The sequence below is a fragment of the Mixophyes fleayi genome, chromosome 3 (assembly GCF_038048845.1).
Source record: "Mixophyes fleayi isolate aMixFle1 chromosome 3, aMixFle1.hap1, whole genome shotgun sequence".
Lineage (NCBI taxonomy): Eukaryota > Metazoa > Chordata > Amphibia > Anura > Limnodynastidae > Mixophyes > Mixophyes fleayi.
The window spans coordinates 275,582,544-275,609,191 of NC_134404.1; the positions used below are offsets into that span (position 1 = coordinate 275,582,544).

The following is a 26,648-nucleotide window of genomic DNA, read 5'->3' on the forward strand; positions in this document are numbered from 1 at the left end:
TGTTATTGTACCTCCCTTCTATGGGCCTCCCACCCCTTAATTCGAGTACTTCAGATATGTTTAGAGGGAATGGCACTAGTCCTATGTTATGCTGCCCTTGAGGCACGTGAGAGCACACCCAACACTCGGTTTGGTTTAGCACCTTACCCACCAGGGAGTGATAATCCTCCAAAGGATGCCCTCCTATATTCAGAGTACTGGGGGACTGGCATCGTTGGATGCATCTCTCTTCAACTAGGTAGTCGCAGAACTTGCAGATACAATACTCATCAGACAATAGCCCCTCACACTGCCTCCGAGTTCCTGAGCTAGCAGACCTTTTCATAACTCCTGGACCAAGTTTGATAATGGGCTGCTCAGAGTATCCTATTAACTTTTCTTCGGCCTCCATTTCATCCGTATCACTCCCAGAACTCTCCTCCGTCCTCCATTCTCCCTCACAAAAATAGAATGTCCTAGAAAAAGTAAAAACAAGGAAAATCCTGGAACAAAAGAAAAACAAAAACCGCCACTCCATCGCTGGAAAGATAGTTCTAAGGCAACGTCTCTGGTTCAGGTGTCTCAACTGCAGGCTTTATGTCTCCTGGAACAGGCTCCCAAGTAACAGTTCTATGTCGTCGGTCTGAGTTTTGTCTTGCACTTTCTCCGGATTATGGACTCTCCTGCAGTGGGTGGAATGGACCCAAGTGTCTCTCTCTGCAACCTTCAGTGATGTAGTACTGGTCAGCAGCACTTGGTACGGGCCTTCCCAACGGTCTGTTAAACAACCTGAACGTAAGAAATTGCGGATCATAACATAGTCTCCAGGTTCAACATCATGACAGTTCGTCTCTGGCATACCAGGTGACAGCATTTTTAGTTTTTGTTGTTGTTGTTTCAGCTGTCTACTCATTCTTATAAGATATTGTACAGTCACTTCATTATTACACTTTAAGTCGTCTTGTGGACTCACGATCAAATGAGGTTGTCGTCCGAACAGTATCTCAAAGGGGGACAGATTAAGAGGAGGTCTAGGAGTGGTTCGAATACTATGGAGGACCAATGGCAAAGCCTCAGGCCATGCCAACCCAGTTTCAGCCATTATCTTACCCAGTTTGTTCTTGATAGTACCGTTTACTCTCTCCACCTTACCACTGGCTTGTGGTCGGTAAGGGGTGTGAAGTCTGCTACTGATTCCCATGAGTTTACACATATTTTGGAAGATATCACCAGTAAAATGGGTACCCCTATCACTTTCAATGATTCTAGGGATACCGAACCTACACACAAAGTCTTGTACAATTTTCTTTGCAGTGAACACAGCAGTATTAGTGGCTGCCGGATATGCTTCTACCCAACCGGAAAACACATCAATACACACTAACACATACTTTAGATTCCTGCACGGTGGTAATTGGATATAGTCAATTTGTATTACCTGAAAAGGTCCGTCTGTAGGAGGGATGTGGGATGGCTCAGTTGGAATAGTTTTCCCAACATTTTTCCTCAAACAAGTAAGACATGACATTGCTTTCTTACCAGCTTGAGAGGAAAATCCGGGAGCACACCAGTATGCTCTCACCAGTTTGCACATACCTTCTTTACCCAGGTGAGTCAGGCCGTGTGCTGCTTCAGCCAGGCTTGGATAGTATGTTCGGGGAGCTACAGGCTTACCTTGTCCATCCCTCCAGAGTCCTGAGGACTCTTGACCACATCCCTTCGCCTTCCAGACCGCCTTTTCCTGCAGGGAACACAAATCTTGCATTTCAATTAATTTCTGCATGTCTAATGTCTGAAAAACCATCATAGTCTCGGTCGATACAGTCATAGGTTGCCCTGCTGCCCATTTAGCAGCTTCGTCTGCCCTGTTGTTGCCCAATGACACTGGGTCTTCTTCGAAGGTATGGGCTTTGCACTTTATGACGGCTACTGTTCTGGGTAACTGTATCGCTGTCAGAAGTCCTTTTATGTGTTGTGAGTGCGCTACTGGTGTACCTGCTGCTGTCGTAAAGTTTCTAAGACGCCAAAGGGCCCCAAAATCGTGCACTACCCCGAAGGCGTACCTAGAGTCAGTATATATATTGGCTGATTTACCCTCTGCCAATTCACACGCTCTCCTTAGTGCTACCAGTTCCGCCACCTGGGCTGAGTGAGGTGGACCAAGGGGTTCAGCTTCTACCACATCCTGATCGTCTACGACAGCGTAACCAGTACATAGCTCTCCTGTCTCTGTCTGTCTATGGCAACTTCCGTCTGTATAAAACATAAAATCTACATTTTCTAAGGGGGTGTCACGTATGTCGGGCCTTGCAGTAAAGGTCTGATTCAGGTGTTCCATACAGTCATGCGTGTCAGTATTCTTGCCTAACTCATCATCAACCAGGGTCTCCTCACCTCCCACCCTTTGTGTCTCTTGAGACACATACGGAAGGTATGTAGCTGGATTTAAGGTGCTACATCGTTTGATGGTGATGTTTGAGGGTGCCATCAGGGCTAGTTCCCATTTTGGGAATCTAGCTGAAGAAACATGTCTGGTTTGGGCTGAATTTAACAGAGCTGATACAGCATGGGGTGTATAGATGGTTGAATTATGTCCTAATACTACATCCTCGCTCTTACTTACTAGAAGGGCCGTTGCTGCTACACTTCTGAGACATGTTGGGAGTGATCTTGCCACATTGTCTAATTGGGCACTGTAGTATGCTACCGGTCTGCTAGCGTCACCATGTTTCTGTGCGAGGACACCTGCTGCACAGCCATCAGCTTCTGTACAAAATAGCTCAAAAGGCTTTTCATAATCAGGTATTCCCAATGCAGGTGCTCTTGTCAGACTATCTTTAAGATTAAAGAACGCTTGCTCTGACTCTTCTGTGTGTACAACACGTTCTGGTTTTGAGGAAGAGACTAGCTCCTGCAATGGTAATGCCAGAATAGAAAAACCTGGGATCCAGGACCTACAGTATCCACACATTCCCAAGAAAGTACGAATCTGCTTCTGGCTCTGCGGCAGGGTCATGTGTTGTATGGCCTCAATTCTGTCGGTTGTCAGGTGTCTTAGCCCCTTAGTGAGGCAGTGTCCTAAGTATTTGACCTTAGTCTGACATGGCTGTAATTTATCCTTTGCCACCTTGTGCCCTGTTTGTGAAAGATGAAGCAACAACAATTTAGTATCATTTAAACATGACATAAAAGAATCAGAGCACAACAACAAATCGTCCACATATTGAATTAGAACAGACCCATTGTGGGGTTGAAAGGATTGCAAACAGTCATGTAAGGCTTGGGAGAAAATACTGGGGCTGTCAATGAACCCCTGGGGTAGTCTGGTCCATGTGTATTGCACTCCCCTGTAGGAGAATGCAAAAAGGTATTGGCAGTCAGGGTGAAGAGGGACTGAAAAGAAAGCAGAACATAGGTCAATGACAGTAAAATGACTGGCAGACGGTGGAATCTGCATGAGGATGACAGCTGGATTCGGCACTACGGGGAATTGGCTCTCAACAACTTTGTTAATTCCCCTTAAGTCCTGGACTAATCTATAGCCCCTCCCCCCACTCTTCTTCACAGGGAAAATGGGACTATTTGCTGTATTGGCCGTACGGATTAAAATCCCTTGTTGTATCAGCCTCTCAATAACAGGATATACCCCTAGTTCCACCTCCGGTTTTAATGGATACTGTGGGATTTTTGGAGCTATCCTACCACTTTTTAGATTGACCATGACAGGGGCTACATTTGCCATCAGTCCAGTGTCCTGTCCATCTCTGGTCCATAGGGAACCTGGTATTTCCAGCAACATCCCCTTTACTTGAGATGGACTTTGTTCTATAACAGGAGAGTGTAACATTAACCTTTGAGGGGTGTCCAATATGTCCTGTACCTCATGTGCAACCTTCTCGGGTATATCTAGGAACACACCATCTGAAGTACAGTATATGACACATCCCATTTTACATAACAAGTCTCTCCCTAGCAAGTTAGTAGGAGCCGCTGCAGCTAAGAGAAACGAATGCTTAGTATGCAGAGGGCCGATAGTAACTTCAGCGGGTTTAGTTAAAGGATAATGTAACACTTTTCCCGTTACCCCCACAGCTGGAATAGTTTTACTGGTCACCTGTAGATTGAAAGGAGAGGTTATCACAGATCGGGCCGCCCCTGTATCTACAAGAAAATTTTGTTTCCTACCAGCTATGTCAACTATCATTGTTGGTTCTTCACTCTGACTCTCAGTTAACCTCACTGGCTGTAGACTACAGGTATGACCTGACCCCTAGCGCTGACTATTGATTTCCCGCGCAGCATTCGCTGCCGTAATATGCGCGGGTAGATGTGAGTCTTCTAGTCTATGTGAATCCCTCCTTGGAGGATATCTATGTGACCCTTCATTAGGATTATACCTTCCCTTTGTACAATCTTTTCTCATATGTCCTTCTTCTTTGCAATTGTAACATCTGAACATTCTGCGTTTCCCGTTATGTGAGTTATATGCTGGTGGTCGTGAGTGCATTCCCCCTAATGCCTGTATACTCACCGTCATCAGCTTGTCACTCTTTTCTTCCCTTTTCCTAAAAATATTTTTGTCATGTTCCACAGCAACTTCTCTAAGAGAATCTACCGTGCTGCCTCTCCAACCAGGGGTTGAGGTTTGTACTCTTGTTTTTAGATTTTCCTTTAAACCATCCATCAGTACTGTTACCGCTACTTCCCTATGATGTGGGTTCTCCCTTATGTCTGATATCCCCGTAAACTGTGTCATTGATGCAAGAGCTCTACCAAAATAATCCGCTGCAGTTTCACTGTCTTTTTGTTTTATAGTGAAAATCTTACTCCAATTTACCACTACTGGAAAATATATGGCCAAGTGTTTGACAATTCTTTCTATGTTCTTTTGGTTAATCTCATCAGTCAAGGTGTCATCTTCCTCCAACAAACAATCTTCAATAAATTTTTGTATGTTAGTATTGGGAGGAAGACACGCCCTCAACACTACACGCCAATCCTTATTGGTTGGTTCGTGGGCATTTCCTAAGTCTTTAACAAATTTCTGACACTTAGCCAACTCTTTCCTAGGATCTGGGAATTCAGTCATAATGGAACGTAATTCTGATCTAGTCCAGGGACAATGCATTGTAACATTTCTTAAAGGAACTACACCATCCTTATCCGGTTTCCCATTGGGAACTGATATTGTGCGGACTGGGAACGCGCCCTCTGGTACACTGACTTCAGGGGACACTACAGGATTTGCTGGTTCTAGATTTAGAGCGCTTTCACTCCTAGTGATCACGCTACTCTCACCTATCTCAGCCATTTTCTCATACTTGCGCTGAGCTTCTAGTACACTAACAGCATGGGCAATGGCCGAAATCACAGTGGGTTCATCTTCATTTTCAGATACACTTGATTGAAACTGGCTTAAAACAGGGTACAATTTAGCAATTTTTCTATTTTCAGTTTTAACAACGGCTGTACTTACCCCTCCCGCCACCTAAGGTGGCGGGGGTGCGCTTGCGCAGAGTTCGCCACGCTTCTCAACGGTTACATCCGCCTTGCGCGCGCTTTTCGTCACGCCTACTTCCGGTTTGCATTCGCTGCTCTGCCACGTGTTACCTTTCTATTTGCCACAATTTTAAACAATCATTATGTCTATTTCTCTTTTTCGTTGACTTGATCAACCATACTTTATCTTTTACAGTATTCAGTACCTCTGCATTAAAACTTCCTATTGTTGGGAAAGGCCTATCACAAGCTTTGGTCATCCCGACCCACGTGTCACAATACACAGTTGCGTATGCACCATATTTCTTACACATGAGAAATCCGCTGAACCAATAGGACCTTCCTTAGGCAGTACCTTGGCCTTCTCTAGCGTTTGCTTAGCACCCATAGTGAACAATAGGGTCCCAGAAATATCACAATATCCTGCCACAAAATAGGGTTCCAGAAATAACACAATATTCAGCCACTAATTATCAACACTACCGCTAGAGATATTTTACCGGCCTGTGGACGTATTTGCTACAAGCCGCATCCATTCGCTTCCTCTTGTATTAAACAAGGACCCCTAATACAGAAATATCAATGCGGACTAAAGGGTTATCAGCTTCCTGATCACCCCTGACTCTCCAACAAAAATCTGTTGAGTTTATTACAACTGGTAGTATCCGGTAAAGTCAATTACCAGCCTTACCAACGTAATTCCTCCCCGTTACTCCCAAGTCACAATCGCGGCTTTCCTTGCCGTGCGGTGCAATCGCAACGCTTAAAGCTAATCCGTAAGCGATGCGATTACCCTTGGGTGCACGTCGCGAAAACTTATTCAGTTTCCGCCCCCCGGTATACCTGCCTTGTATACCGTACACCAGTTGGGCACCTGTCTCGTCAAACAGCAACTGACACTCTATTTTGCAATAGATAAAACCTTAGTGTATTCAAAGTCAACAAATCACACAACATACACCTTTTCTGCGCAGAAAATCAAAAGTTCCCAACAACAGTAATAATATCTCAGAGGCTTTCACAAGTAATTATACTATGCACATATAATAACTATCAAAACGATTGTTTAACCACGTGGCAAATCTACCGGAAGTTCGCGTACGCACAGCAGGAAATACACATACGCTCAGCAATGCAATACAGTTAAAACGCACAATGACAGTAAAAAGAAACAGTTTTCTCTTTTGTCCCTAGGTTCTAGTTAGCGTGCCCTAGATAATGCAAAACGGACATTCGGTTTCACAACACAGAGTAAAATTCAGGTTTTGAACACCATGCGTTCTTACCCGTTTATGACGCGTCTCCACCCTTTGTTGCGGAACCGAAATCCGTTGGTCTTGCGTATCATCGGCAACAAAACCTCCAAAGCTCACGAGCCCCCAAATTGTTATGTGCGTATTGTCGCTAACCAATAACGACTGTCGAACCTCGAGTTGTGTTTCCAACGCACAAAGATTTATTCGCAAATAATAGAATATATATACTCAAGCGAAGTAATAGTAAATACATCCGTTACTTATCGCAGGCGCTCTGGATCCAGTGCAGTCATTCAATCCTGAAGTCTGGGGACAAGATGTCTGCACTCTGGATCACAAGCTGCTGCTTATATACACAATCACATACAGTAATACAATGAAGATGGAATAGCTTGCATCTATTGGTCCAGGTCTCAGGAAGGTCCAAGGGGTCGTCATCATTGGCCAGTTCATACAAAGGAATCCAAAGGAGGGGGTCATCTCAGCAGGGGGTATGCTCTGCTCTTCCCGCCAGGATTCCTTAGACTTAAGTAGTTTATAATTCCCTATCATTCATAACTTGTGTATGCACTCTGCGATTCCCTCGCAGAGTGAACCAAACAGTAGGATATGTAACAAGGTTCATTATGATATCACTCATGATGTTATTCCTTCAACCCGTTCCGTGTATTTCACTAATATGCATGTAACTCTGATATAACCTATAAATACTACTATATTTCGACATAACTGACTATGTGTTGCAACTACCATTAATGTGTACTATTTTATAAGTATGCGTGTTTGTGCGAATGTATGGTAAAAGACCAATTACTGTTGCTGCCATGTGTAGTGGATGCGTACGCCCTTTCACGCCGTAGCGTGCCCTTGTACGTAGTAGCGTACCGTACGCATCTTTTCAGACAAAGACAACCAAGTTTGCTAGACTTTAATTGAAATGACTTTATCCAATTTGCTGACTTCGACAATTCCTTGATGAATTAGGCCTCACACTGACAAGAAATGGTCTAAAAGGAAATTTCAAAGATATTTTCATTGGATGATCACGATGGATTTAGCGCCACAGATTCTACAGCGCCATCCAGCAAGGGTATATCAGTACAAGACTAATACATATAATGATAATACAAAAATCCAAATAATACAGAACCACAAATCAGCATTAAACAAGTCTAAGAATAATAGTAGATACAGGATACAATAGACAAAATAGCAGTAGGCATAACATCACTATACTGCACACCATGTAACAGGGACATACAAGGTAGATCAGTGTTTCCAAATATGGTCCTCAGGGACCCCTAACAGAGCATGTTTGCAATGACTCACATTATCACACATGAAGTAATTAGTGCCACCTGTGGATCTTTACAAGTTGTCAGTAATGAAAAAATCTGTTCTCCAGCAAGGAGAAATGGGAAACATACACTGTTAGTGTTCCATGAGGACCTGATTTAGGAAATATTGAGGTAGACTGACAGACAAGAGACAAAGGGTAGAGAGGATCTTTTCACTACCCACCTTAGTACAGTTTGGTCTTAATGAAGTATACCTTATCTCTCGCTATCTTTAAATCCTACTTGCCAACTTTTGCTCCTTGGCCTTCGGGAGATCCACGGGGAGGTGGGACATGCATATGAATGACTTGCTGGGTACAAAAAGGGGATGGATACAATTCTGTGTATACACAGGCCTGTGGACTTGAATGGGGGGATACAAGAATTGTACTACCAGGATACTATACCGAGAGGGGAAAACATTGCAAACATCCTAGGACATGCACTGATTTGTACCAAGCTTAACATCTATGTAATCTGGTAAGAATCCATCCAATTTTTGTACGCAGGAAGTCCTTCCTATGCATGTTTTTATTTGTTTTATATTTAAATTAAAAGTTATTTTTTTATTGGAGCACTTTTTGAATATTTCTTCACGCATAAATTGGACATCATTATCCATCATGGTGAACACAAAGCAATATATGTACAATGCCTATATTATTATGGATATTTTGTAAGTATATACATAAGAGGGGCGGGAGAGGCAAGAATCAACACTTTATGGTTTGGAAGGAGTTTCTTTGGAAGAATATTTGAGTGTTCGTGTTTCAAAGTGCACACTTATTATATTTATAGTAAGTGCACCCCCCATAGGGGTTTCAACAAGAATTAACCCCAGAAGATTTTGTCACTATTATATTTTATGTATTTTTTTGTTTGCAAATGTATATTCATCTTTCCCATGTTAAATGGTATCACGCTATGTTGTTTTTTTGACATTTGTTTTTTCCACATGATTCTATATACGGAGAGTGAGTTCCACTAAAGAAGAATTCGATCTCCAATGAATATAAGTATTTTTGTTTTTTATCACTTATGTTAGAACAAAGAGCGCTTGAAGATTTTAGTATATTCTTGTCATTGTATATTTTATAGGAAGTGTATATCCTTGTCTTAGATTAGTAAAGCTGCATTTAGAAGGAGCGCAGATAGACACTCAGAGCTAGATTTACTAAGCTGCGGGTTTGAGAAAGTGGGGATGGTGCCTATGGCAACCAATCAGATTCTAGTTGTCATTTTGTAGAAGGTACTAAATTAATTAAAGTTAGAATCTGATTGGTTGCTATAGGCAACATCCCCACTTTTTCAAACCTGCAGCTTAGTAAATCTAGCCCTCAGTCTCTTGATATCCATGTTTTGATTTTAGTTTATTGTTATGTGAATAATATCCACCTATTCCATATATTAGGCACCCTATTGTAAATCAATTGTACTTTTTATTGGATTAGAAAACTTTGTTTACACAAAGTATTCCACTGACTGACCCTTAAAAACCGCTGAAAATTCACCTTTTATGCTTTCTTTGATTGTTTACATAAATGAACCTGGCACTGATACATGACGAAGAACTTGTTGCTCTCAAGTAAATATAATGGAAGGAGTGAGCAAGAGATAGGAGGTAGGAAGGCAATTATGCTAAGTGTAGTGAAACATACATAACTTTCAAAGAAGTATGGAGATGTAGGAATAGCAAAGGAAAATGGGCCAGGTAATAGAAAGTGCATGTTATCAGTGCAGTTCATATGCATGTAAATACACTGCACCAGAAAACAGTACAGAATATTAAAATTATAATTTTACAATAATTGTCCTTTTAAGGGGTATTTCCACAATCATGAGTTGTTATTTTTCTGGCTTGTAAATGCCTTCTACAACTTTTACAAAATACTTTGCTTTTTTTTTTTCTAGCTTCTAGATGAGCTTTTCAGTTATGACTTTAGTTGCTATGAGATTAGACACCGTTCTGCTCTCTGCTTTAGGTACAAATGTAGAAAGCAGCTTTGACTCATACCTCAGGGCAAAGGAAATAAAATAATTTGCCAGGTGATATAAAGAACATATTGAAAGGCAAAAAAGGAATCTAGAAAAAATTATATGTATACCATAAAAGTTGAAAGGTTATTATTATGATGTAATTATAAGCTGCCCCAAAGGTGTGCAGCGTTGTACAATGGAGTGTAAGACTAAACAACAATGAATTACATAGTAGAGAACATGGGAAGGCGACAAGCTGAGAGCAGTCCAGTGTGAGACAGTACAGCACATGAGATGTAGGAGGAGGCATAAGATGACAGACAAGAATGTGCAGGTGAGCAAGATAGGGTCCTACAGTCTAAAGATTGCAAGTATAAGCCAATAAAATCACTGTGAATTGAACAAACCCTTTAAATTTATAAATTAAATATTGAGTTTTACACATTTTTGACATAATCCATATTAAAACATTGTATTTTAACTATAAATTTTGACTATCTTTTATCATGTCACAGCTACTGCACTATAAAGGCCATAATGCAACACATACAGATCATTTATCTACAGGATGCAGTGCTGGTGTTACTGGTTTAGATAACCATATTTCTCATTTTTTTCGTACATTTTCTTCCTTTGGCAACAATAGTAGCAGCTTTGTCGTAACATTGTAATCTTGATTATCTTCAACTGACATAAAACAAAATTAACTGTATTTCCTAGCATTCGGAGGAAGCCATGATATTCATGGGGAGATTGTAAAGACTCATTTATGACTTTTGATGCTGGGAAAATAATGAATAAATGCATCCTCACATTTGTAGTCACAATGATCTTTTATGGTTCTTAGTTTGCTTAATGATTCAATCATACTATATATTTTTAAGGAGTATGTAGCCGAGAAACCTTTGACATCTAACAATTTTGAAGTTACAGACCTAAACCAGCTGACACCCAGCTGATGGTCTGGTGTAAGAGGATCACTGCCCAAATTGGCTATTTGGCTTCCTTCCAGGCCATGTGACCAGATTGTTTCCGGTTTCATTGACTCCTACAGCTGGAAGACAATCGAACACACAGGTCAATTGTGATCACCTGTAAACCACATTAACCTACCAACCCTGTAAAGAACATTGCAGTCATTTTGAAGCCACATCCGTCAGTTGTCCAATATCAGATGCAACGTCGCAGTGTGTGTGCGCGCTGGTATTGCTTTGTCCATTTTATACCTATAAACTTCATTTTTCAGGTGCATTACAAAGGCAATAGCTGAGGTCAATTAGTATCACGTGATTTGTTTGGAATATATACAATCTTTATTATACCTATTAGTGGTTATGTAGAATTTTCCTCCTGCATATAATAATGTACAATATCGCAACGTTGCATCTACTGCAGAGATAGGTGTCGGTGCAAGCATGCTAAGCGATCTGGAACTACTTTCACCAGAGAGGTAATCTACACTCTTAGGTAAAATATTTCCTACAACATCGGTGACAGAATTAACAAGCAATAAAACCAACACATTGTAGAAATCTATCTATATAGTGCTTGTGAGGCGGAGGGCGTATCAGCAGCTCACATCCAATGATGTGCGGGTAGTGAGGCGTGATGAATGGTCACACCGCCTTCTGTATGTGCGTGCAGAGTGCTTTGGTTTACGAGAGAACGGTAACCCGCATGTTGCCTCTTTGGTAATAGCATAAGTGGTGAGAAGTAGACTACACGGGCACAATGCCGCATTAATAAAACCAACGTTGGGATGACTGAATACACGTCACGTTGTTTACTGCATGTAAAATCAGTATGCGCTGCTTTTTCGTGTTCACCAGGATGGCCGAGTGGTTAAGGCGTTGGACTTAAGATCCAATGGACGTATGTCCGCGTGGGTTCGAACCCCACTTCTGGTAGAATTATTTTATTTATTTACATGTTTAAGAATGTGGTTAGCATTTATTTAAAAATATTTGTGAATACAAATACAAATGTTACAAGAAACAGCTCTCTTTAATCTGTGTTTCATATCCTTCATGGTATTAAAACAATTTAAAAACACTGCAATACTTTACCAACATTTATGTGGAGGAGTATTCTTCTTGTGTTTACTTTCATTTATTTCATATAAAGAAACAATGAGGAACATTTTATAGTAATTTTTATAGTAGAAATTAACATGTAGTGTTTGTAAAATTCTTACCAGGAGTGGGGTTTGAACCCACGCGGACATATGTCCATTGGATCTTAAGTCCAACGCCTTAACCACTCGGCCACCCTGGTGTATACAAACTATATAAACGAAGCTTCTGTGATTTTTTTTTTTTTTTTAAAAAAATAAAAAGTAAAAAAATAAATATTAATTTTTCAATTATTCTACCACCCCCTTTTACTATATTGAAAGCATCTAGAACTAATATCTAACATTTTATAGGACACTAAATCCGGGTACACACTACAGGGGTACTATGATGGTATTAAAACACTTCACCACCAGAAAATGACTGCGGATGTGATTTCTGTAACGATTTTACCAATGATTTACCTTCAGATCTGTGCTCTTCATCTCTCGTAACCATCTGCTGAAAAGATTGTGACTCTGCACACTCTATAGAGAACTGCCTACACTGCTGGTCATGACATCGTTCCATCGTTCATTGTGATTTTTAGGAAGTTTATAAAATCAAATCAAACGATACAATGTGCTTTGGTACAATAAAACATGATCGTGGGAGCGTACACAATAATATGATTTCTTACCAAGCGTTCTTTATAGTGTGATCGGCACATTAAGTGGATGAAAAACCTGCAGTGTGTACCCAGCTTAGCAGTAGAAAACACATACATTGCAAACACATAAATGAGCTGACTAGATACTAAGGGACATATTCAATTAGCTTTTGGATTCGCGGTAACGCGCCGGAACAGCCGCGAAACGTAATACACGGTACCGCAATAACGTGGATTTCCGCGTTAATGCGGTACCGTAATACCCGCAAGAACGCGCATTTTTCGCGGTAACGCGCGTTACCGCGAATCCGAAAGCTAATTGAATATGCCCCCAAACCTGTAAAGTCATAAATAAGATTCATTTCTAAGTAAGCACTTTTTGCCATACCATATTTTTATGGCTGCATTTTGTAAATGGAGATACAGAAAAAAAATGGACACAACATTGTACAATTTTGATGCAAGTATAAGTACAGTAAATTGCCACCTGGTGGCGGCATTTCAAATAAACAAAACAAATGTTTCAAAACTGCAATCCACATATGTATGTTTTAATATTAATCTTGTGGACGTTGTTGCATATTCTCTAGGATGTCTTCCTATAACAGGTAAATATTTTTATAGTATTAATGATACCATCTTAATTTATGCTACTGTATGTAAAAATCTTACCAGGAGTGGGGTTCGAACCCACGCGGACATATGTCCATTGGATCTTAAGTCCAACGCCTTAACCACTCGGCCATCCTGGTTTGTGTTTTTTGCTGTCTATGTGTGTATATATGTGTGTAACTTTTTGTATTTGTGTGTGTGCGCATGTGTGTTGCCAAAATTTTGTGCGTTATGTGACTTACAGCATATGAAACGGCTATGGGTCAGTGATCTCTAAAGAAATATATATATATATATATATATATATATATATATATATATATAATAATCTCATATATATATGGGATTGAACCCACTACGGTTGGCTTATGACCTCGCTCACAGGAGAATTGCAATCATTGATTGGCCAGTATTTCCAGCATGCTTGAGCAATTCTCATCCGATTTTCATTCAATTCTCGATTTTTGTTCAGTAAAGTTCTATAGGGAGCTTGCAGTGACTATTTCTCATACTTGCCTACCTTTGGCAAGTTGTACCTGGGAGAGGGGCGTGTCTAGATGGCTGGAGGGGCGGGGCACAGTGAATCGCGTCATTTTGGCCTCACACCCGTGTCAAATATGCCGTTTTGTCACGGGGCCAATTCACCGCAAATTGCGTCATTTTAGCCCCGCAATTGCGGGATGCGGGAGATTTCCCCGCTCTCCCGGGAGTCCCTGAGACCAACCCGAGTTTCGGGAGTTTCCCGGACATTCCGGGAGAGTTGGCAAGTATGCTATTTCTCCACATGCGTGTTCCATCTTTCTGCTATTCTCCTGTGCATATTTAAAAACAGAATGTGTAACAAGATAAGATGATGTAAAAACTCGTTACATGCATCAAGTTTCAATATTAACATGGACTACATGAGAGATAAAATAATCTTACACACACTGGAACCTACAGCACCACAAAATAGCAGCCGGACCTTAGCTATTATTGACATACATACAGAGTAGTATTTGGATCCACAATCATTACGCATGACTTACAATTCGGTATGAACTGTTTAGCAACTGGCTAGGGACTCACCTACAGGAAATTCCTTGACTTTGGCACGTGAGCTTATCTCAATATAACTATATTGTACATAAAATTCTCCTACTCAGTGTCAGACAGGGGCATGAAGGGCCCAAAAGGGAATGCAATGATAAGGACCCATAAAATAGCACGCGCATGTCGCTGCTCTACGTCAACACACCACTGAGGGGGTGGGGCTAGCTGACCATTATACAATGCAGAGAGCATCTTAGAGCATCTTAGTTACCACCATACAAAACAGAGAGCATTCAAGGGACTTATATACAATTCAAAGAGCATCCAAGTGACAGCCACATAATGCAGAGACAGGTGCAATTCACACACGCAGCATCTGCTCTGCTCCCTTTTATGCAGTGCCATAACTAGGGTGGTGCGGGTGGTGCCGTCGCCCAGGGCGCAAGCCCAAGGGGGCGCAGCAGCCGCCCGCTACCTGTCTCTGTGCCCCCTGGCTCTGTGACAGAATAACCCTGATCCTGACTGCAGACCTCAGAATTCAATTACCGGACGCCCGGCGCGTCCAAAATGGCGCCCGCACACCGGCTCTTCCTGGGTTCTAAACTCTGCCCTCTGACCCTGCAGCGTTTGATGTCATGCTGCTAGTGGGAGAGCAGAGGAGCAGAGCAGAGGAGAAGAGGGAAATATGTGAAGTAATTTCTCAGGGCTCAGCAGCTGATAGTGAGATAGGAGAATTGGAGACATTTAACAGGTCATATTGCTCTAGCAGAGTTTAGTCAGACAATATGGACTGTCAGAAAGAGGAGGATGTTGATTGTAGGCAAAGGAAATTCACATGGTCCCTGCTTGGAGTGCTGGTGCTTGTGGCTGGAATTCTCGTAACTTCCACACTAGGATCGTGGAAGACACAGGTAAGAGTTAACCACAGGCCGCTTTAACAATAAGTAAACGCTGACACTTAGAAATTGTGCAAATGTTCAATAACCCATAGCAACCAATGTCAATTAGATTTTCTATAACTATTGCAAGTGAGACAATGGAAACCTATACCTCCTATGGTTACAGCACATGTGTACTTTGTCAGTGAGTAACCCCCAAAATGAAGATTCTTGCAGCCACTGTGTTAATGGCAATATTCTCATTTAGCTAATTGGAAACCATTGTATTTTCTCTTACCTCACCTGAGGTTTCTTTTGCCTGGTTTGTAATTTCAAGTGACTTTGTAGACCAATATTATAATATTGCGCATATGTCGAAAAGATAATAGCGGGGTTTATAGTGCAATGACCAATGTTAGGACCTAACTTATAGCAAGCAATCAAATACCAGCTTTTATTAGTAGCAACCAATCAGATATCAGCTTTTGACAGTAGATTTCTACTATCTGATTGGATCCTATGAGCACATTATAAAAAATAAATGACAGCTAGAATCTGATTGATCGCTAATGGCAACATTTCCACTCTTTCAAACCCGCAGTTTAGTAAAATATACCCCAAAGAGGTAATAAACCAATATGTTAAAATATTGTAATTTTTTTAATTAACAATTTCAACTCTATAGGATATAAGGTAAAGGTACAGACGTGCTGATATTTTTATTAACCCTTTGAGGATCAGTGGTTCCTTTGTTTTAAGATGTTGTACAGTTGTCAGATACATACATATAAAATACGGACATATATAACGGTTATCTGAAACTGAATTTATGCAGGTGTCCGAAACAGATCCTTATGATTTTGATGTTATTTTTCTCAGCAGTTGCGCTTAGTTTAGGATCACACATGATAATTATGTCAGGCCAATTTGTGGCTATCGCCAGTGACATGATTGCAAGCGGTCTGCTTAGCCTGCAATAAACTGATTTACAGAGTTTCAGGCTTAGGTTAATACATAAATTAAGGAAACTAATAACATAATCTAACCTACTCCTGTGCCCCAGACCAGGACCAGATCAAAAACTAGAGAAGGAGAAACATGCCACCTGACCTATATATATTTCATGCATTTGGTATAGCATCATGATTTTGCAAATGTGTGTAACTGAGAATTCTTTCAATAAAGTGCTAGCCACACCCCCAGTAGGTTGTTCACGCCCCCTCGACAAATGTCACTCCCACTTAGATGGGAGGCGCCGCTGCTCTGTCTCGCCCAGGGCACTAAAATGTCTAGTTACGGCACTGCTTTTATGTACAGATGAACCAACTCTACAGAAATATGTGCCTGGAAAAGATGTGAGAGGTTGACAGATATTAATTAGGTGATTATCTGAAGCGAATTTGTAATTTTAAAGATTGTTGATCTAGTTGCAGCACAATGGTTATACTAAGAGGCTCCACAGGGGACCAAATAAACCTGTCATGTCCCAGTGGCATAAGAAAACTTGTAGTGGGGTGGTAGCTGATAAATGCACAAAGAATGAATATTATAAATAAGTTTTTTTTAAATCCCACCCATTGTCTCACATGTTGTTGAACCGACAAGCAAGCAAACTGTTGTAATCTTACCGGAAAAAGCCATGACCATCACCAACACTCCCTGAAACCATCACTCACTGAAAGACACAGAACTCACCACCAGTCTCAGTGGTGCACGCAGGGGGGATTTCTGGGTCTCCAGAAACCCCTTCCCTCCGCTAAAAAAGTGTCCTATATAGCGGCACTGTACTATACAGCAGTTGCGGCGCTGTCAAAGAAGCGTCTGCTGTATAGTACAGTGTTGTCTAAACGGAGCTGCTGCGCATGCGCGGGCGCATGCACGGCAGCTTTCTTGCTTTCTTGCTTTTTTTTTTTGCGGTGGAGGGGAAACCCTCCCTTAAAAATGCTCTGTGCGCCCCTGACTCTATGACACCATCCCTCACCACCACTCCCTGATACCATACCTCACCCAGTTTTAGGTCATCTTCCAATCACTTACCCTTCAAGCACACTTGCAATGCTGTGAGTACTACTGTTAGGTAAATAGGTTCCCCCATCAAACAGCCAGCGTGAAGCGGGACATGCCACCTGACCTTCCCTGCAGTCAAGACAAAGTCCTGAGTGCACAATCGGGACAGTTGGCATACAGTCTCCTTCCTACTTGTTCTTGCAGCTTTTAATACCTGCTGGTGCCTTAGTTGCTATTATTGCTATTTCACTGTTCATTTAAGGACGCGCGGGGTGTAGCGCCAGCACAACGAAGAATGGTTTGAAAAAAATACACAGCAAAATACACATACAGAGCTTAGTGCTATTCAGTAGATAAAAGCTAATCTCGCTCTGAACTCCACTTGTGTAAGTATCAGCATGTGGAGTTAAAAGCAAAGTTAGTATATATATATATATATATATATATATATATATATATATATATATATATATATTGTAACAAAAGGAGGCATTTAGCTGGCAATATGCAGAGAAAGCAGGGAAGTAGAGTAAAACATTTGTGCAGTAATGCACCTAGATTGAATGTAAAGACTTATGTATGAAAAGCAATAGTTTAAGTTTGGTTAAGCTTACATGATTTGAAATCCTTCCTCTCAGCAAATAGACAGGGTGTGTCTGTTAGTGCAAACAGAGCCAGGGATGGGCGTTTCCTTTAAAGAGAAGGTGGGTGTGTCACCTGTCCATCAAGCTAAGGCTGGGGGAGGAGTATCAGGTATAAAAGCTTGTTTGTATCATTTGTGCACTGAGACAAACGCTGGGGAAGCTGGCTGGTCTTGAGAGAGCTGAGTTATGTCTAGCTAGTGTTTAGGGTCTCCAAGAAATGCTGTGAAATCTGTACGGTGTCAAAACATTTACCATCCTGACAATAAAAATACAGAAAAAGGAAGAAGTTGTTTGCGTGTGCTTCAGCAGTAGCGGGCTCTTGCCACAATATATATATAGTTTATAGAATTTAGGTGAATTTAGGGGAATTTAGGTGAATGTAAAAACGATTATATTACAGGATTAATATTTAATTCTCTATGCACGCTCCTTTTTCTTTATTGATATAAGTATATATTAGTATCCCCATTACATCAATAAATTATCCCCACCCTTCACATTATAGCAATTGGTTATGCAGCACACATTACAGCAATACCCCTCACCTCTCCACATTAAAGCAATCAGTTATAATATCCCCACATTACAGCAATGCTCACCCACACTATACCACAGTCCCTCCAAACTACAGCACTATCCCCCAATTCAGGGCCGGACTGGCTAGAAGGGCCGATGGCTAGTTGGCCAATCCAGCCGGCAGCATGCCCGCCCGAGCATCGCAGTTCACTGCGCGCTGCTCGGCGGACGGAGTTTCAGTGACGTGCGGCCATGTGATTTTATTCACATGGGACGGCACCTGTCATGTGGTGCGAGTCCCATGTGATTACTTGCCTCGACTTGCCATTGCTGCATTCTCCTCAGTGACCATCAGTATATATTACCACTGTTCCTGTGTCTCTACCACTCACCTGCTGGTACCAGTGTTACTTCTTACATCTCCTGGCTCCTCCACAACGTTCTTCTGTTCACTCACTCGCGGTACCGCGACCTGCAAGTTTGGTGCCGCTAAGACTATACTTCCTTGCGGACGTTCCTGGTGAAAACCACCTTCCTGTTAGACTCCGCACCCGTGAGTGGGCCTAGCCATGTTCAGCAGAGCCTAGGGATCTATTTCCATTACTGCCAACCATGACACCCTTTTTTTTATCCGAATATGGCATCCAATATTCCAGGATCCAGACAAGCGGCAAATGAGCTAAAGAAACCAGCAGCCACAAGTAGTGACAGTGTCAAAAACAGGTAGGAGAGAGCAGGACAGTCTGCCAACTGTCCTGAATCTGGTGGGATAGTCCCAAATTTGGGTGACTGTTTCGCTTAGGACAAGTGGATATTTAATTATAAACTGTCACAACTTACACGTGTTGTTGAAAATGCACTTGAAATTCTCAGTAACAGATTCAGAGTTTTCCATTCTGCTATTAATCTGCATTTTCGACAAGATAGACAAAGTGGTGATGGCCTGTTGTGTTCAGCATAACTTTCTAAGACGTAAAACCTCCTGTGTACCCTTAAGGGGTTGATTTTAGGTTACTTTTAAAAATGCAGGGCCGACATCCAGCCTCTTTGTATTTTACAACAGTCGCAGAGCAGCGCCTCCAGGGATGTCCTGCGTCGGGTAGAAGGTAAGTGTATGTTTTAATAAGTTCGTTCAATACCCGCTTCGGTCTTCTTTTGTAGTGGTATTGGGTGTCAGTATCCCCAGCATCGGAAAACCGTACCCAAACCGTCAGTATTGAGTTCCCCAAGGACCCAGCTCCCCAGGCTGCAGCCTGATCAGCCTAATGGTTGTTTAGGCTGTGGTGGTATGGTTGTAGGTGCGAATGGACAGAGGTTCTACGTGTGATTATTGGAATATATTTAGGTGGCTAGTTTCGGTTCATGGTGAGAATAAATCTGTAGGGCCTGATTTCTGTTCTGACACAAACTGCACTCAACTTGTGTTTAAAAAAACGATCAGGGGAGCATACTTCCAACCATATTCAAATCAAACCAGATTTCAAGATACATTTCAATTTGAATCTGGGTGTAAGTATGCTCTGCCTAAACAGTACTTGCCCTATGTTGACAAACAGAACACAGTTGCAGGATATGCACATGCATATATGCAATATAAAGTCCCATCAGAATGCACTCTAAAAAAAAATATTTTTATAAAATAAATTGATACTTTAATGATTAATAAAAATTTGTTTCATTTTTTTTTTACGTTAAATACATAAATCGTGATGTTCTTAATACGTACTAAACATAGAATGCATTTTTATATTCTCTCTTATTTGCATACAAATGTTCTTTGCTACCTAGTGGCATAAATACATGTATTTTTTTTATAGAAAGACTATGCCATGACAGTCATCACTATCAGGTGGCACTTACACCTGTAGCTGGTGCAAATGATTCATCTGAAAACAACCGTACTTAAGAAAAACCCAGGACTTGAACTGGCTGCATCGGAACACCCTAGGTACTCTCTTACTGTACATTGCCTTCCCTCACCCATTATAAGTACAAGTTTTACATATAGACAATAAGGGGGAATTCAATTGGCCGCGTTACTCTCAAAAGTAATGCGGTCTGTGCACTATTACCGTTCAAGCAAAAATCAGCATTAAAAATTACAATGCTAAGTGTAATAATGCACACTATTAGCGCAGTAATGGTAATAGTGCGCAGGCTACATTACTTTCAAGAGTAACGCGGCCAATTGAATTCTCCCCTTATTGTCTATATGCAAAAAAAATTAAAAATCAATATTAAGACCCTTTGGAGCTAGGGTCTTAAGCTCATAAATCCATCAGGTTTCTGTCTTATCAATTGTTCTTAAAAAGTCCCACCCTCTCCAATTTTGCTTTACTTTCTTTATTGCCTACATTTTAGGTTGGTGGGGTCACATGCATGTATTTTTTTGTAGCGGTTAGAGAGGTTATGTTGCTCAAAACACTTTCTTATTTTCCTGATGTTTCCCCCTATTCTTACCCTGAGGGGACTTATGGTGTCCTCGACATATTGTAAAGGACACACAATCAGATAATTAACTTTTTTAGTGTCACAAGTTAAAAGTTCCTAATCGTATACATAGTTCCTGTTGTCTATGAAGTAAATGCAGTCATGGGTCTTTATACTTGCTTGATTTGAAGCTTATGCAATGGCCACCATAGTAACATTCTGCCTTCTGTGTGATGAATTGGAGTATTAAATTGTTATCTGCACATGGTTTGAAGTAATTTTTCACCAATTTGTCTCTTTTTTAGGGGGGGAGGGGACCTGTTTTAGCTCTTCGTCCTGTAGAAGAATGTTCCAATGTTTGCTGATAATCTTAACTTTATGGGATGAGTTATTGTAGCTTGTGATCATGAAGATTTTGTTTGCATTATCAGGGGATTGTTTTTTCGTGTTATAAGTAAGAAGGTCTTTCCTATTCGATCTTTCTACCTCTTTGAAGACTCTGTTTATCAGTGCTGTGTCGTAACCTTTTTCGGTGAACTGCTTTTTCAATTGCACCGCCTGTGTTAAATAGTTATGTGTGTCACAGAGCAGTTCAATCTGAGTCTCTTTAATTGAACATTTTGGAATGTTGGACAGCCAGTGGTGGTTGCTGGTAGCAAGGATGTAACTGTTAACATCTACTGTCTTATGGTTGGCCGTACTTTGTTGTTTTGCATATAGAATTTCAGGTCAAGGAATAAAATTGATTTTTTTAATGTACTTTACCTGCAATTCCCACTCTGTTATATGGACATTTGGCATCGTATGCAATTACCTGTAATTCCCACAGCCGTACACTGATTAATCTGTTATATAGACTTTTGGCATCATCTGGAGACCTACAATTACTATAGTTTACCTGTATCATCACTATTTGTTCCTAAGAAATTCAGTTACATGTTTCCTTGCATAATCTGCAGTAACTACTATTATATATCTGGTTATTGCTGTGCTCCAATACCTTGTTTTCATCTCCAGCTACTGGCTGTCTCCATCCTGACAATCACATGCGTGTTTCAATAAACTCATTCCAGTTTACTACACACTTGGCTTCTGAAGTATTTTTATACACATTGCAGGGTGTCAGTTCCTTGTAGTGTGACAGTCAGTAATAAAAGGTAATTTTAGAAGGGAAGATACACCGTGGTGGGCAAAGTCCATAATGTAAAATAGCGCAAGATGGAATTGTCCTGGGGCCCTCCCATTCACCATTATGTTGTATATTAAAAAGGATATGCAAAGTTTAACAAACAAAGCACTTAAGTGACAGGGAATGCCACTATTGTGGCTGAGTGCTTGTTTGTTCGTGCCCCCACACCACAAAACATTTTGTTTGTTGCTTGTGGAACTGTAGAATAGATCGGGATTTTAACAATTTATTAATTGGCTTTCGCTAACATTGGTCATCTTCCTCTGGGCCTGATTCATTTTCAAACGCAATGTGAACGCAACTTGCGATTTTATTTATTTTATATTTTTGGGGAATTGTGGGAGTTTTAAAAGATGCACCTAACTTATATGCCCGTATTCAAATATAAGCACGTCTGGGTGATACTTCCGGAGATGAATACGGTAGTAAGTGAGTTATGTGACATTGCGTGACGTAGAATTGCATGTACGTGTCATTGCATTTTATTTGCCCTTCTATCAATTTGGGAGCAATTGACTCTTTTTGCACCACATCTGTCTTTACTCGTGTATTTCCTTAATTACATTCATTCAACTTATTACTTATGTTTGATGACAATTACTTCATATTAACCCTTTCAATGCATTGTGCTAAACGCTCTTTCTGAGTACATACTGGAGAGTGGGCAGCTTAAGTACACCATAGCTAGTTTGTACAAGGCGCTCCAAATTGCATTTTTTTCCTCTTAAAATTCAAAAGGACTGTCTAATATGCTAATTTGTACATTATCATTAAAGTACTGCTCCATTAGTCTAGTAATATAAGGTGTATCAGATCGAGAAGTGGTAGAGGTGTCAACATATTTAGGCCTGACCAGATATCATCATAATAATCTTCGTATTGGTGAGCTGTGTGGACTCGTCATAAGTGTAGCTCTTAGCAAAGATAAGTATTTTTTCAGTCATTAGCATTTTTAGGAGAAGCTTAAGCAGGGGACATGTCATGAATGACTTGAGCTGACAGCTTGTTCACAAGGAGCTTTTTGCATCTCTGTAGATTTGTGTTAGTTTCGAAAGAAAGACATTACGGGCCATATTCAATTAGGTTTGGTGATCGCAATTACGCATGGCTGCGAATGTAATGTGACAATAAGGTACCACAACATTGCAGACTTCCCTTCGCAACCCTATGGGATCTGCACAGGAACCCACGTTGTTGCGGTAATGGGACTTGTGTAGCCGCGTATAATCACGATCACCAAGCCTTATTGAATATGCCCCTATATATGACTTAAACCTAGGATCAAGCATGGCTGTCAAAATGTTGTGATCCAAATTCCAAATTCAAGATGCTTGGTCCCTTGGGTTCCAGTGAAGGCGATCATACTTATCAGAACTGCTTACTTTCATCTCCTCCTTCAGCTTCTTCAGCTACCTTTCTGGTAGTTTTAGGGGTATTTATGCTTTTCAGTTCTTCATCTTCATCTTCTTCTTTCCTTTGTCAGGGAACAAACACTGACTTGTTCTTATTGCTCTGCTACATTGTTATGAGGAAAATTAGTATGTGACGCAGAACGTTGGTTGCACTGAGTTCAAATAAACTCCCATACTGCAGGACCTCCCCATTGTTCTTTTCCATGTACTTGCCAATGATCTTGTTTCCATGTAGGCATCCATGTTAAAAGTCCTTTGTACATTGTCCAACTGTCTGTATATATAATGACATCTCCCTCTGTTTCATGACTGACCATGCTCAAAGCCTGTAATTCTGCATATTAACTTGACCCACCATCACCTGTTTCATGAATTATGGTTTCTGTTACTGGTTGTCAGGCAGCTGCTGTCGATACTCGTCTATTATATATTAGTTGTGCTGAGCCATCGGAGAACCAGGCTCTTGACTTCTCTTCAGTTGTCAGCTGTGCCCATGGTTTAGCCTTGTCGAAGTAATTATTAACAAAAAGCCTTTATTACCAATAAGTTCAATAGAATGAACTAATGAACTTGAATTTTGTTTCTGTGCTTTAAGAGAACGTGTTGCATAATACACATATTACATAACAAGAGACATGTTTTTAGTAAATTTCCATTATTGCACAATATCTGGATATGGCCAAAGAAATATTGGCACCGTAAAAGGTCATGATGACCGTCCAGGATGAACATGTCATTCTAATTATAGAGACTTAGATTGCCAGCAGTGATGTAAGCTGGGAAGGTGTGTTTTGAAGTAATAAAGAGTATCATCTCTATAAATGTAGGAGTTAATCAAATATAGGGTGTCAATTGGCATTTGAGACCCTGGGCATATGTCTGCTTTGTCCAGTATGGCTGTATCTATGTATAATATCATTTTAATAATAAACTATAGAAATATTATATTTTGGAAACCTGCTCATCTCATTTATTATTTAAAGAGACGGAAAGAGAAAATCTTATACAAGCTGGGGGCTCTCGTCCTATGGCTATCACATACCACACCATACTCTCTTCATGACTGCTTCGACAAGGGGAAGACGTTGATGACTACACTCCCCTGCACTGGTGAGTATCAGATGTGTTAAATATATCTGTGCTCCGAAGTGTATTGAGGTACCGAAGCAGTGAGTGAAGAGAGGGTGGGGTGGATGCTGATATGTAAAGTAACCTAGGACCTTATTGCAAAATGTGTAGTAGTTAATTTAATGCATTTCTGCAAAAATTTAGAAACTTAGAAACGTAAGAAACTATTGTTAGTTTAAATGTTGCTAAAATGTGCTTTTCTTTAGTATGGACTGGCCACCCATAACTGGCAAAAGACATTTTAGTGTTTAACACTGTGTATACTTGTTTGCAAAGTTCAGAGATGTGACTTGCAAAGTTAATGTGTTAAATTAAATGCTTGTGAAGTATAGGCTAATAACCTATATTTGGCAGAAAGCGTTGTGATGTTTTGTGATCTACTCGGTAGACTTATTTGGAAATTAATAGGTTAATATACGAGTAGAAATGCCGGTTTCTCGTGATGGACGCATCCCTTAGATGAATAGAGACCCTAAATCAGGATTGGGTCTGCTGTTCATAAGGAGAGAAAGGGAGTGGCTCCCCGGGCAAGTAAGTGTGTGCCTATAGAGTTTTAATCCTGATTGCATGAAAACTCTAAACAGGGGATGCATTGAAAAATAACAAAGAAGTAATAAAATGTGTTTTTTTAATGTGGAATTTTTAATGTTGAACCTAGACGTAACGAGAGGGGAAATTCTCTTATAAGAGTAAAGTGAAAAATAAGACAGTTAAAATGTTATTTAATTGTTAGTTGTTAATAAGTGATATTAGCATTCAAAACTGCATACATTTCAAACAGCAGAAAATTATTATATAATGACGATACAGCCTGCGCAGCGTATAGTCCATATATGAAAAAATGATATGGTATATCTTTCTCGTACTTTTGTCATTCTGGGGCTATCCACTCAGCTCTATTGCAGTAAATGCTGGACATTTAATTTCTTTATCACCTTGAAGACAGAGGTGTAAATAAGTTTGTTTTGTGAAGACAATAGGCTAAAGATAGTCTGATTTTTTGTAGTGCCTGTTAAGACTTGTGTAATGATCAAATGTGGTTTTAAAGCATAGATAAATGTCCCGGTGCAAGTTAATGTTAATCTTGTAAACGCGCTTTCCAGAGTTTTTTTTGTGTGTGTGATTTCAGTAAAACATCTGGTTTTAATAATATGTCCAAATGTTAAACATTATGAGAAAAGGTTTTATGAATCTGGAAGATGTACAGATTAAATTTAAGATTTAAAGAACTTCTAAGGAGGTATTAAGTAAATAAATAGTATTTGTCAGATTTACAGCGAGCAACTACAAGACAGGGTCACACCCAGATTGGAAGGAACTAGAAATTTCTGTGTTGACATAGGGATATGAGTTGAATACTTAAACACGGTCTTTATTATGTGTTAAATAGTGATTTTGCAGATGAAATATATGTTTAAATATTTTTAAAGCGATTGCATAATATTTTTGGCATGTAGTGTCTCCGAATCTCCGATCATAGAACACAGTGTGTGTGTGTTTAAACTTTGAGAAGTCTTTGTTGTGTTGAATTAGAATAATTGTTTTTGAAATACGGCAACAAAACCTGTGTTATGTTAGCTTTATCAGAAAATAGGTGCATTGAAAATAATAGTTGGTTTGCTTTGAAAATAGCATCTGGGTAGTGGTTTACATAGTTTCGCCATTTTACAAACATGTCTCTCCTCCCATCTACCTCGTGTTATGGAATGAGGTGGATGCTTTATTTTCATGCCAAGAGGAGGAGTTCAGTATATGAAAAATTTTCTGTGATCTGAGCCTGTACCATAGAACGGACAAATGACTGGACCCCGCCCTGTATTCCTATGCAGATTTCTGATGAAATTATTACAGTCATAGATTGCGCAGCGTTGATTCTTAATGCTAATAAGAGCTTCTCTGAATATTTTCTTTTGCTGTTAACTACAGGGGGGTTCAATCTTTATAAGGTTTCATAGACAGTTTTAATTATTTGTTATAATGTGTGCAGAATAATTTGCAATCTTTTGTACCCACAGGAGACCAGAAACCAGA

General features: G+C 40.4%; 3 non-coding genes across 3 annotated transcripts; 1 reads left to right on the forward strand and 2 right to left on the reverse strand.

Moving 5' to 3' along the window:
• The first annotated feature begins 11,872 nt into the window (after nucleotides 1-11,872).
• On the forward strand, nucleotides 11,873-11,955 carry TRNAL-UAA (transfer RNA leucine (anticodon UAA)). The gene has a single exon. It is a non-coding gene; the product is annotated as a tRNA-Leu (tRNA).
• Nucleotides 11,956-12,239: 284 nt separating this feature from the next.
• Nucleotides 12,240-12,322, reverse strand: TRNAL-UAA (transfer RNA leucine (anticodon UAA)). Its single transcript has one exon. It is a non-coding gene; the product is annotated as a tRNA-Leu (tRNA).
• A 1,116-nt stretch (nucleotides 12,323-13,438) lies between these two features.
• Nucleotides 13,439-13,521, reverse strand: TRNAL-UAA (transfer RNA leucine (anticodon UAA)). The gene has a single exon. It is a non-coding gene; the product is annotated as a tRNA-Leu (tRNA).
• Between the last annotated feature and the right edge of the window lie 13,127 nt (nucleotides 13,522-26,648).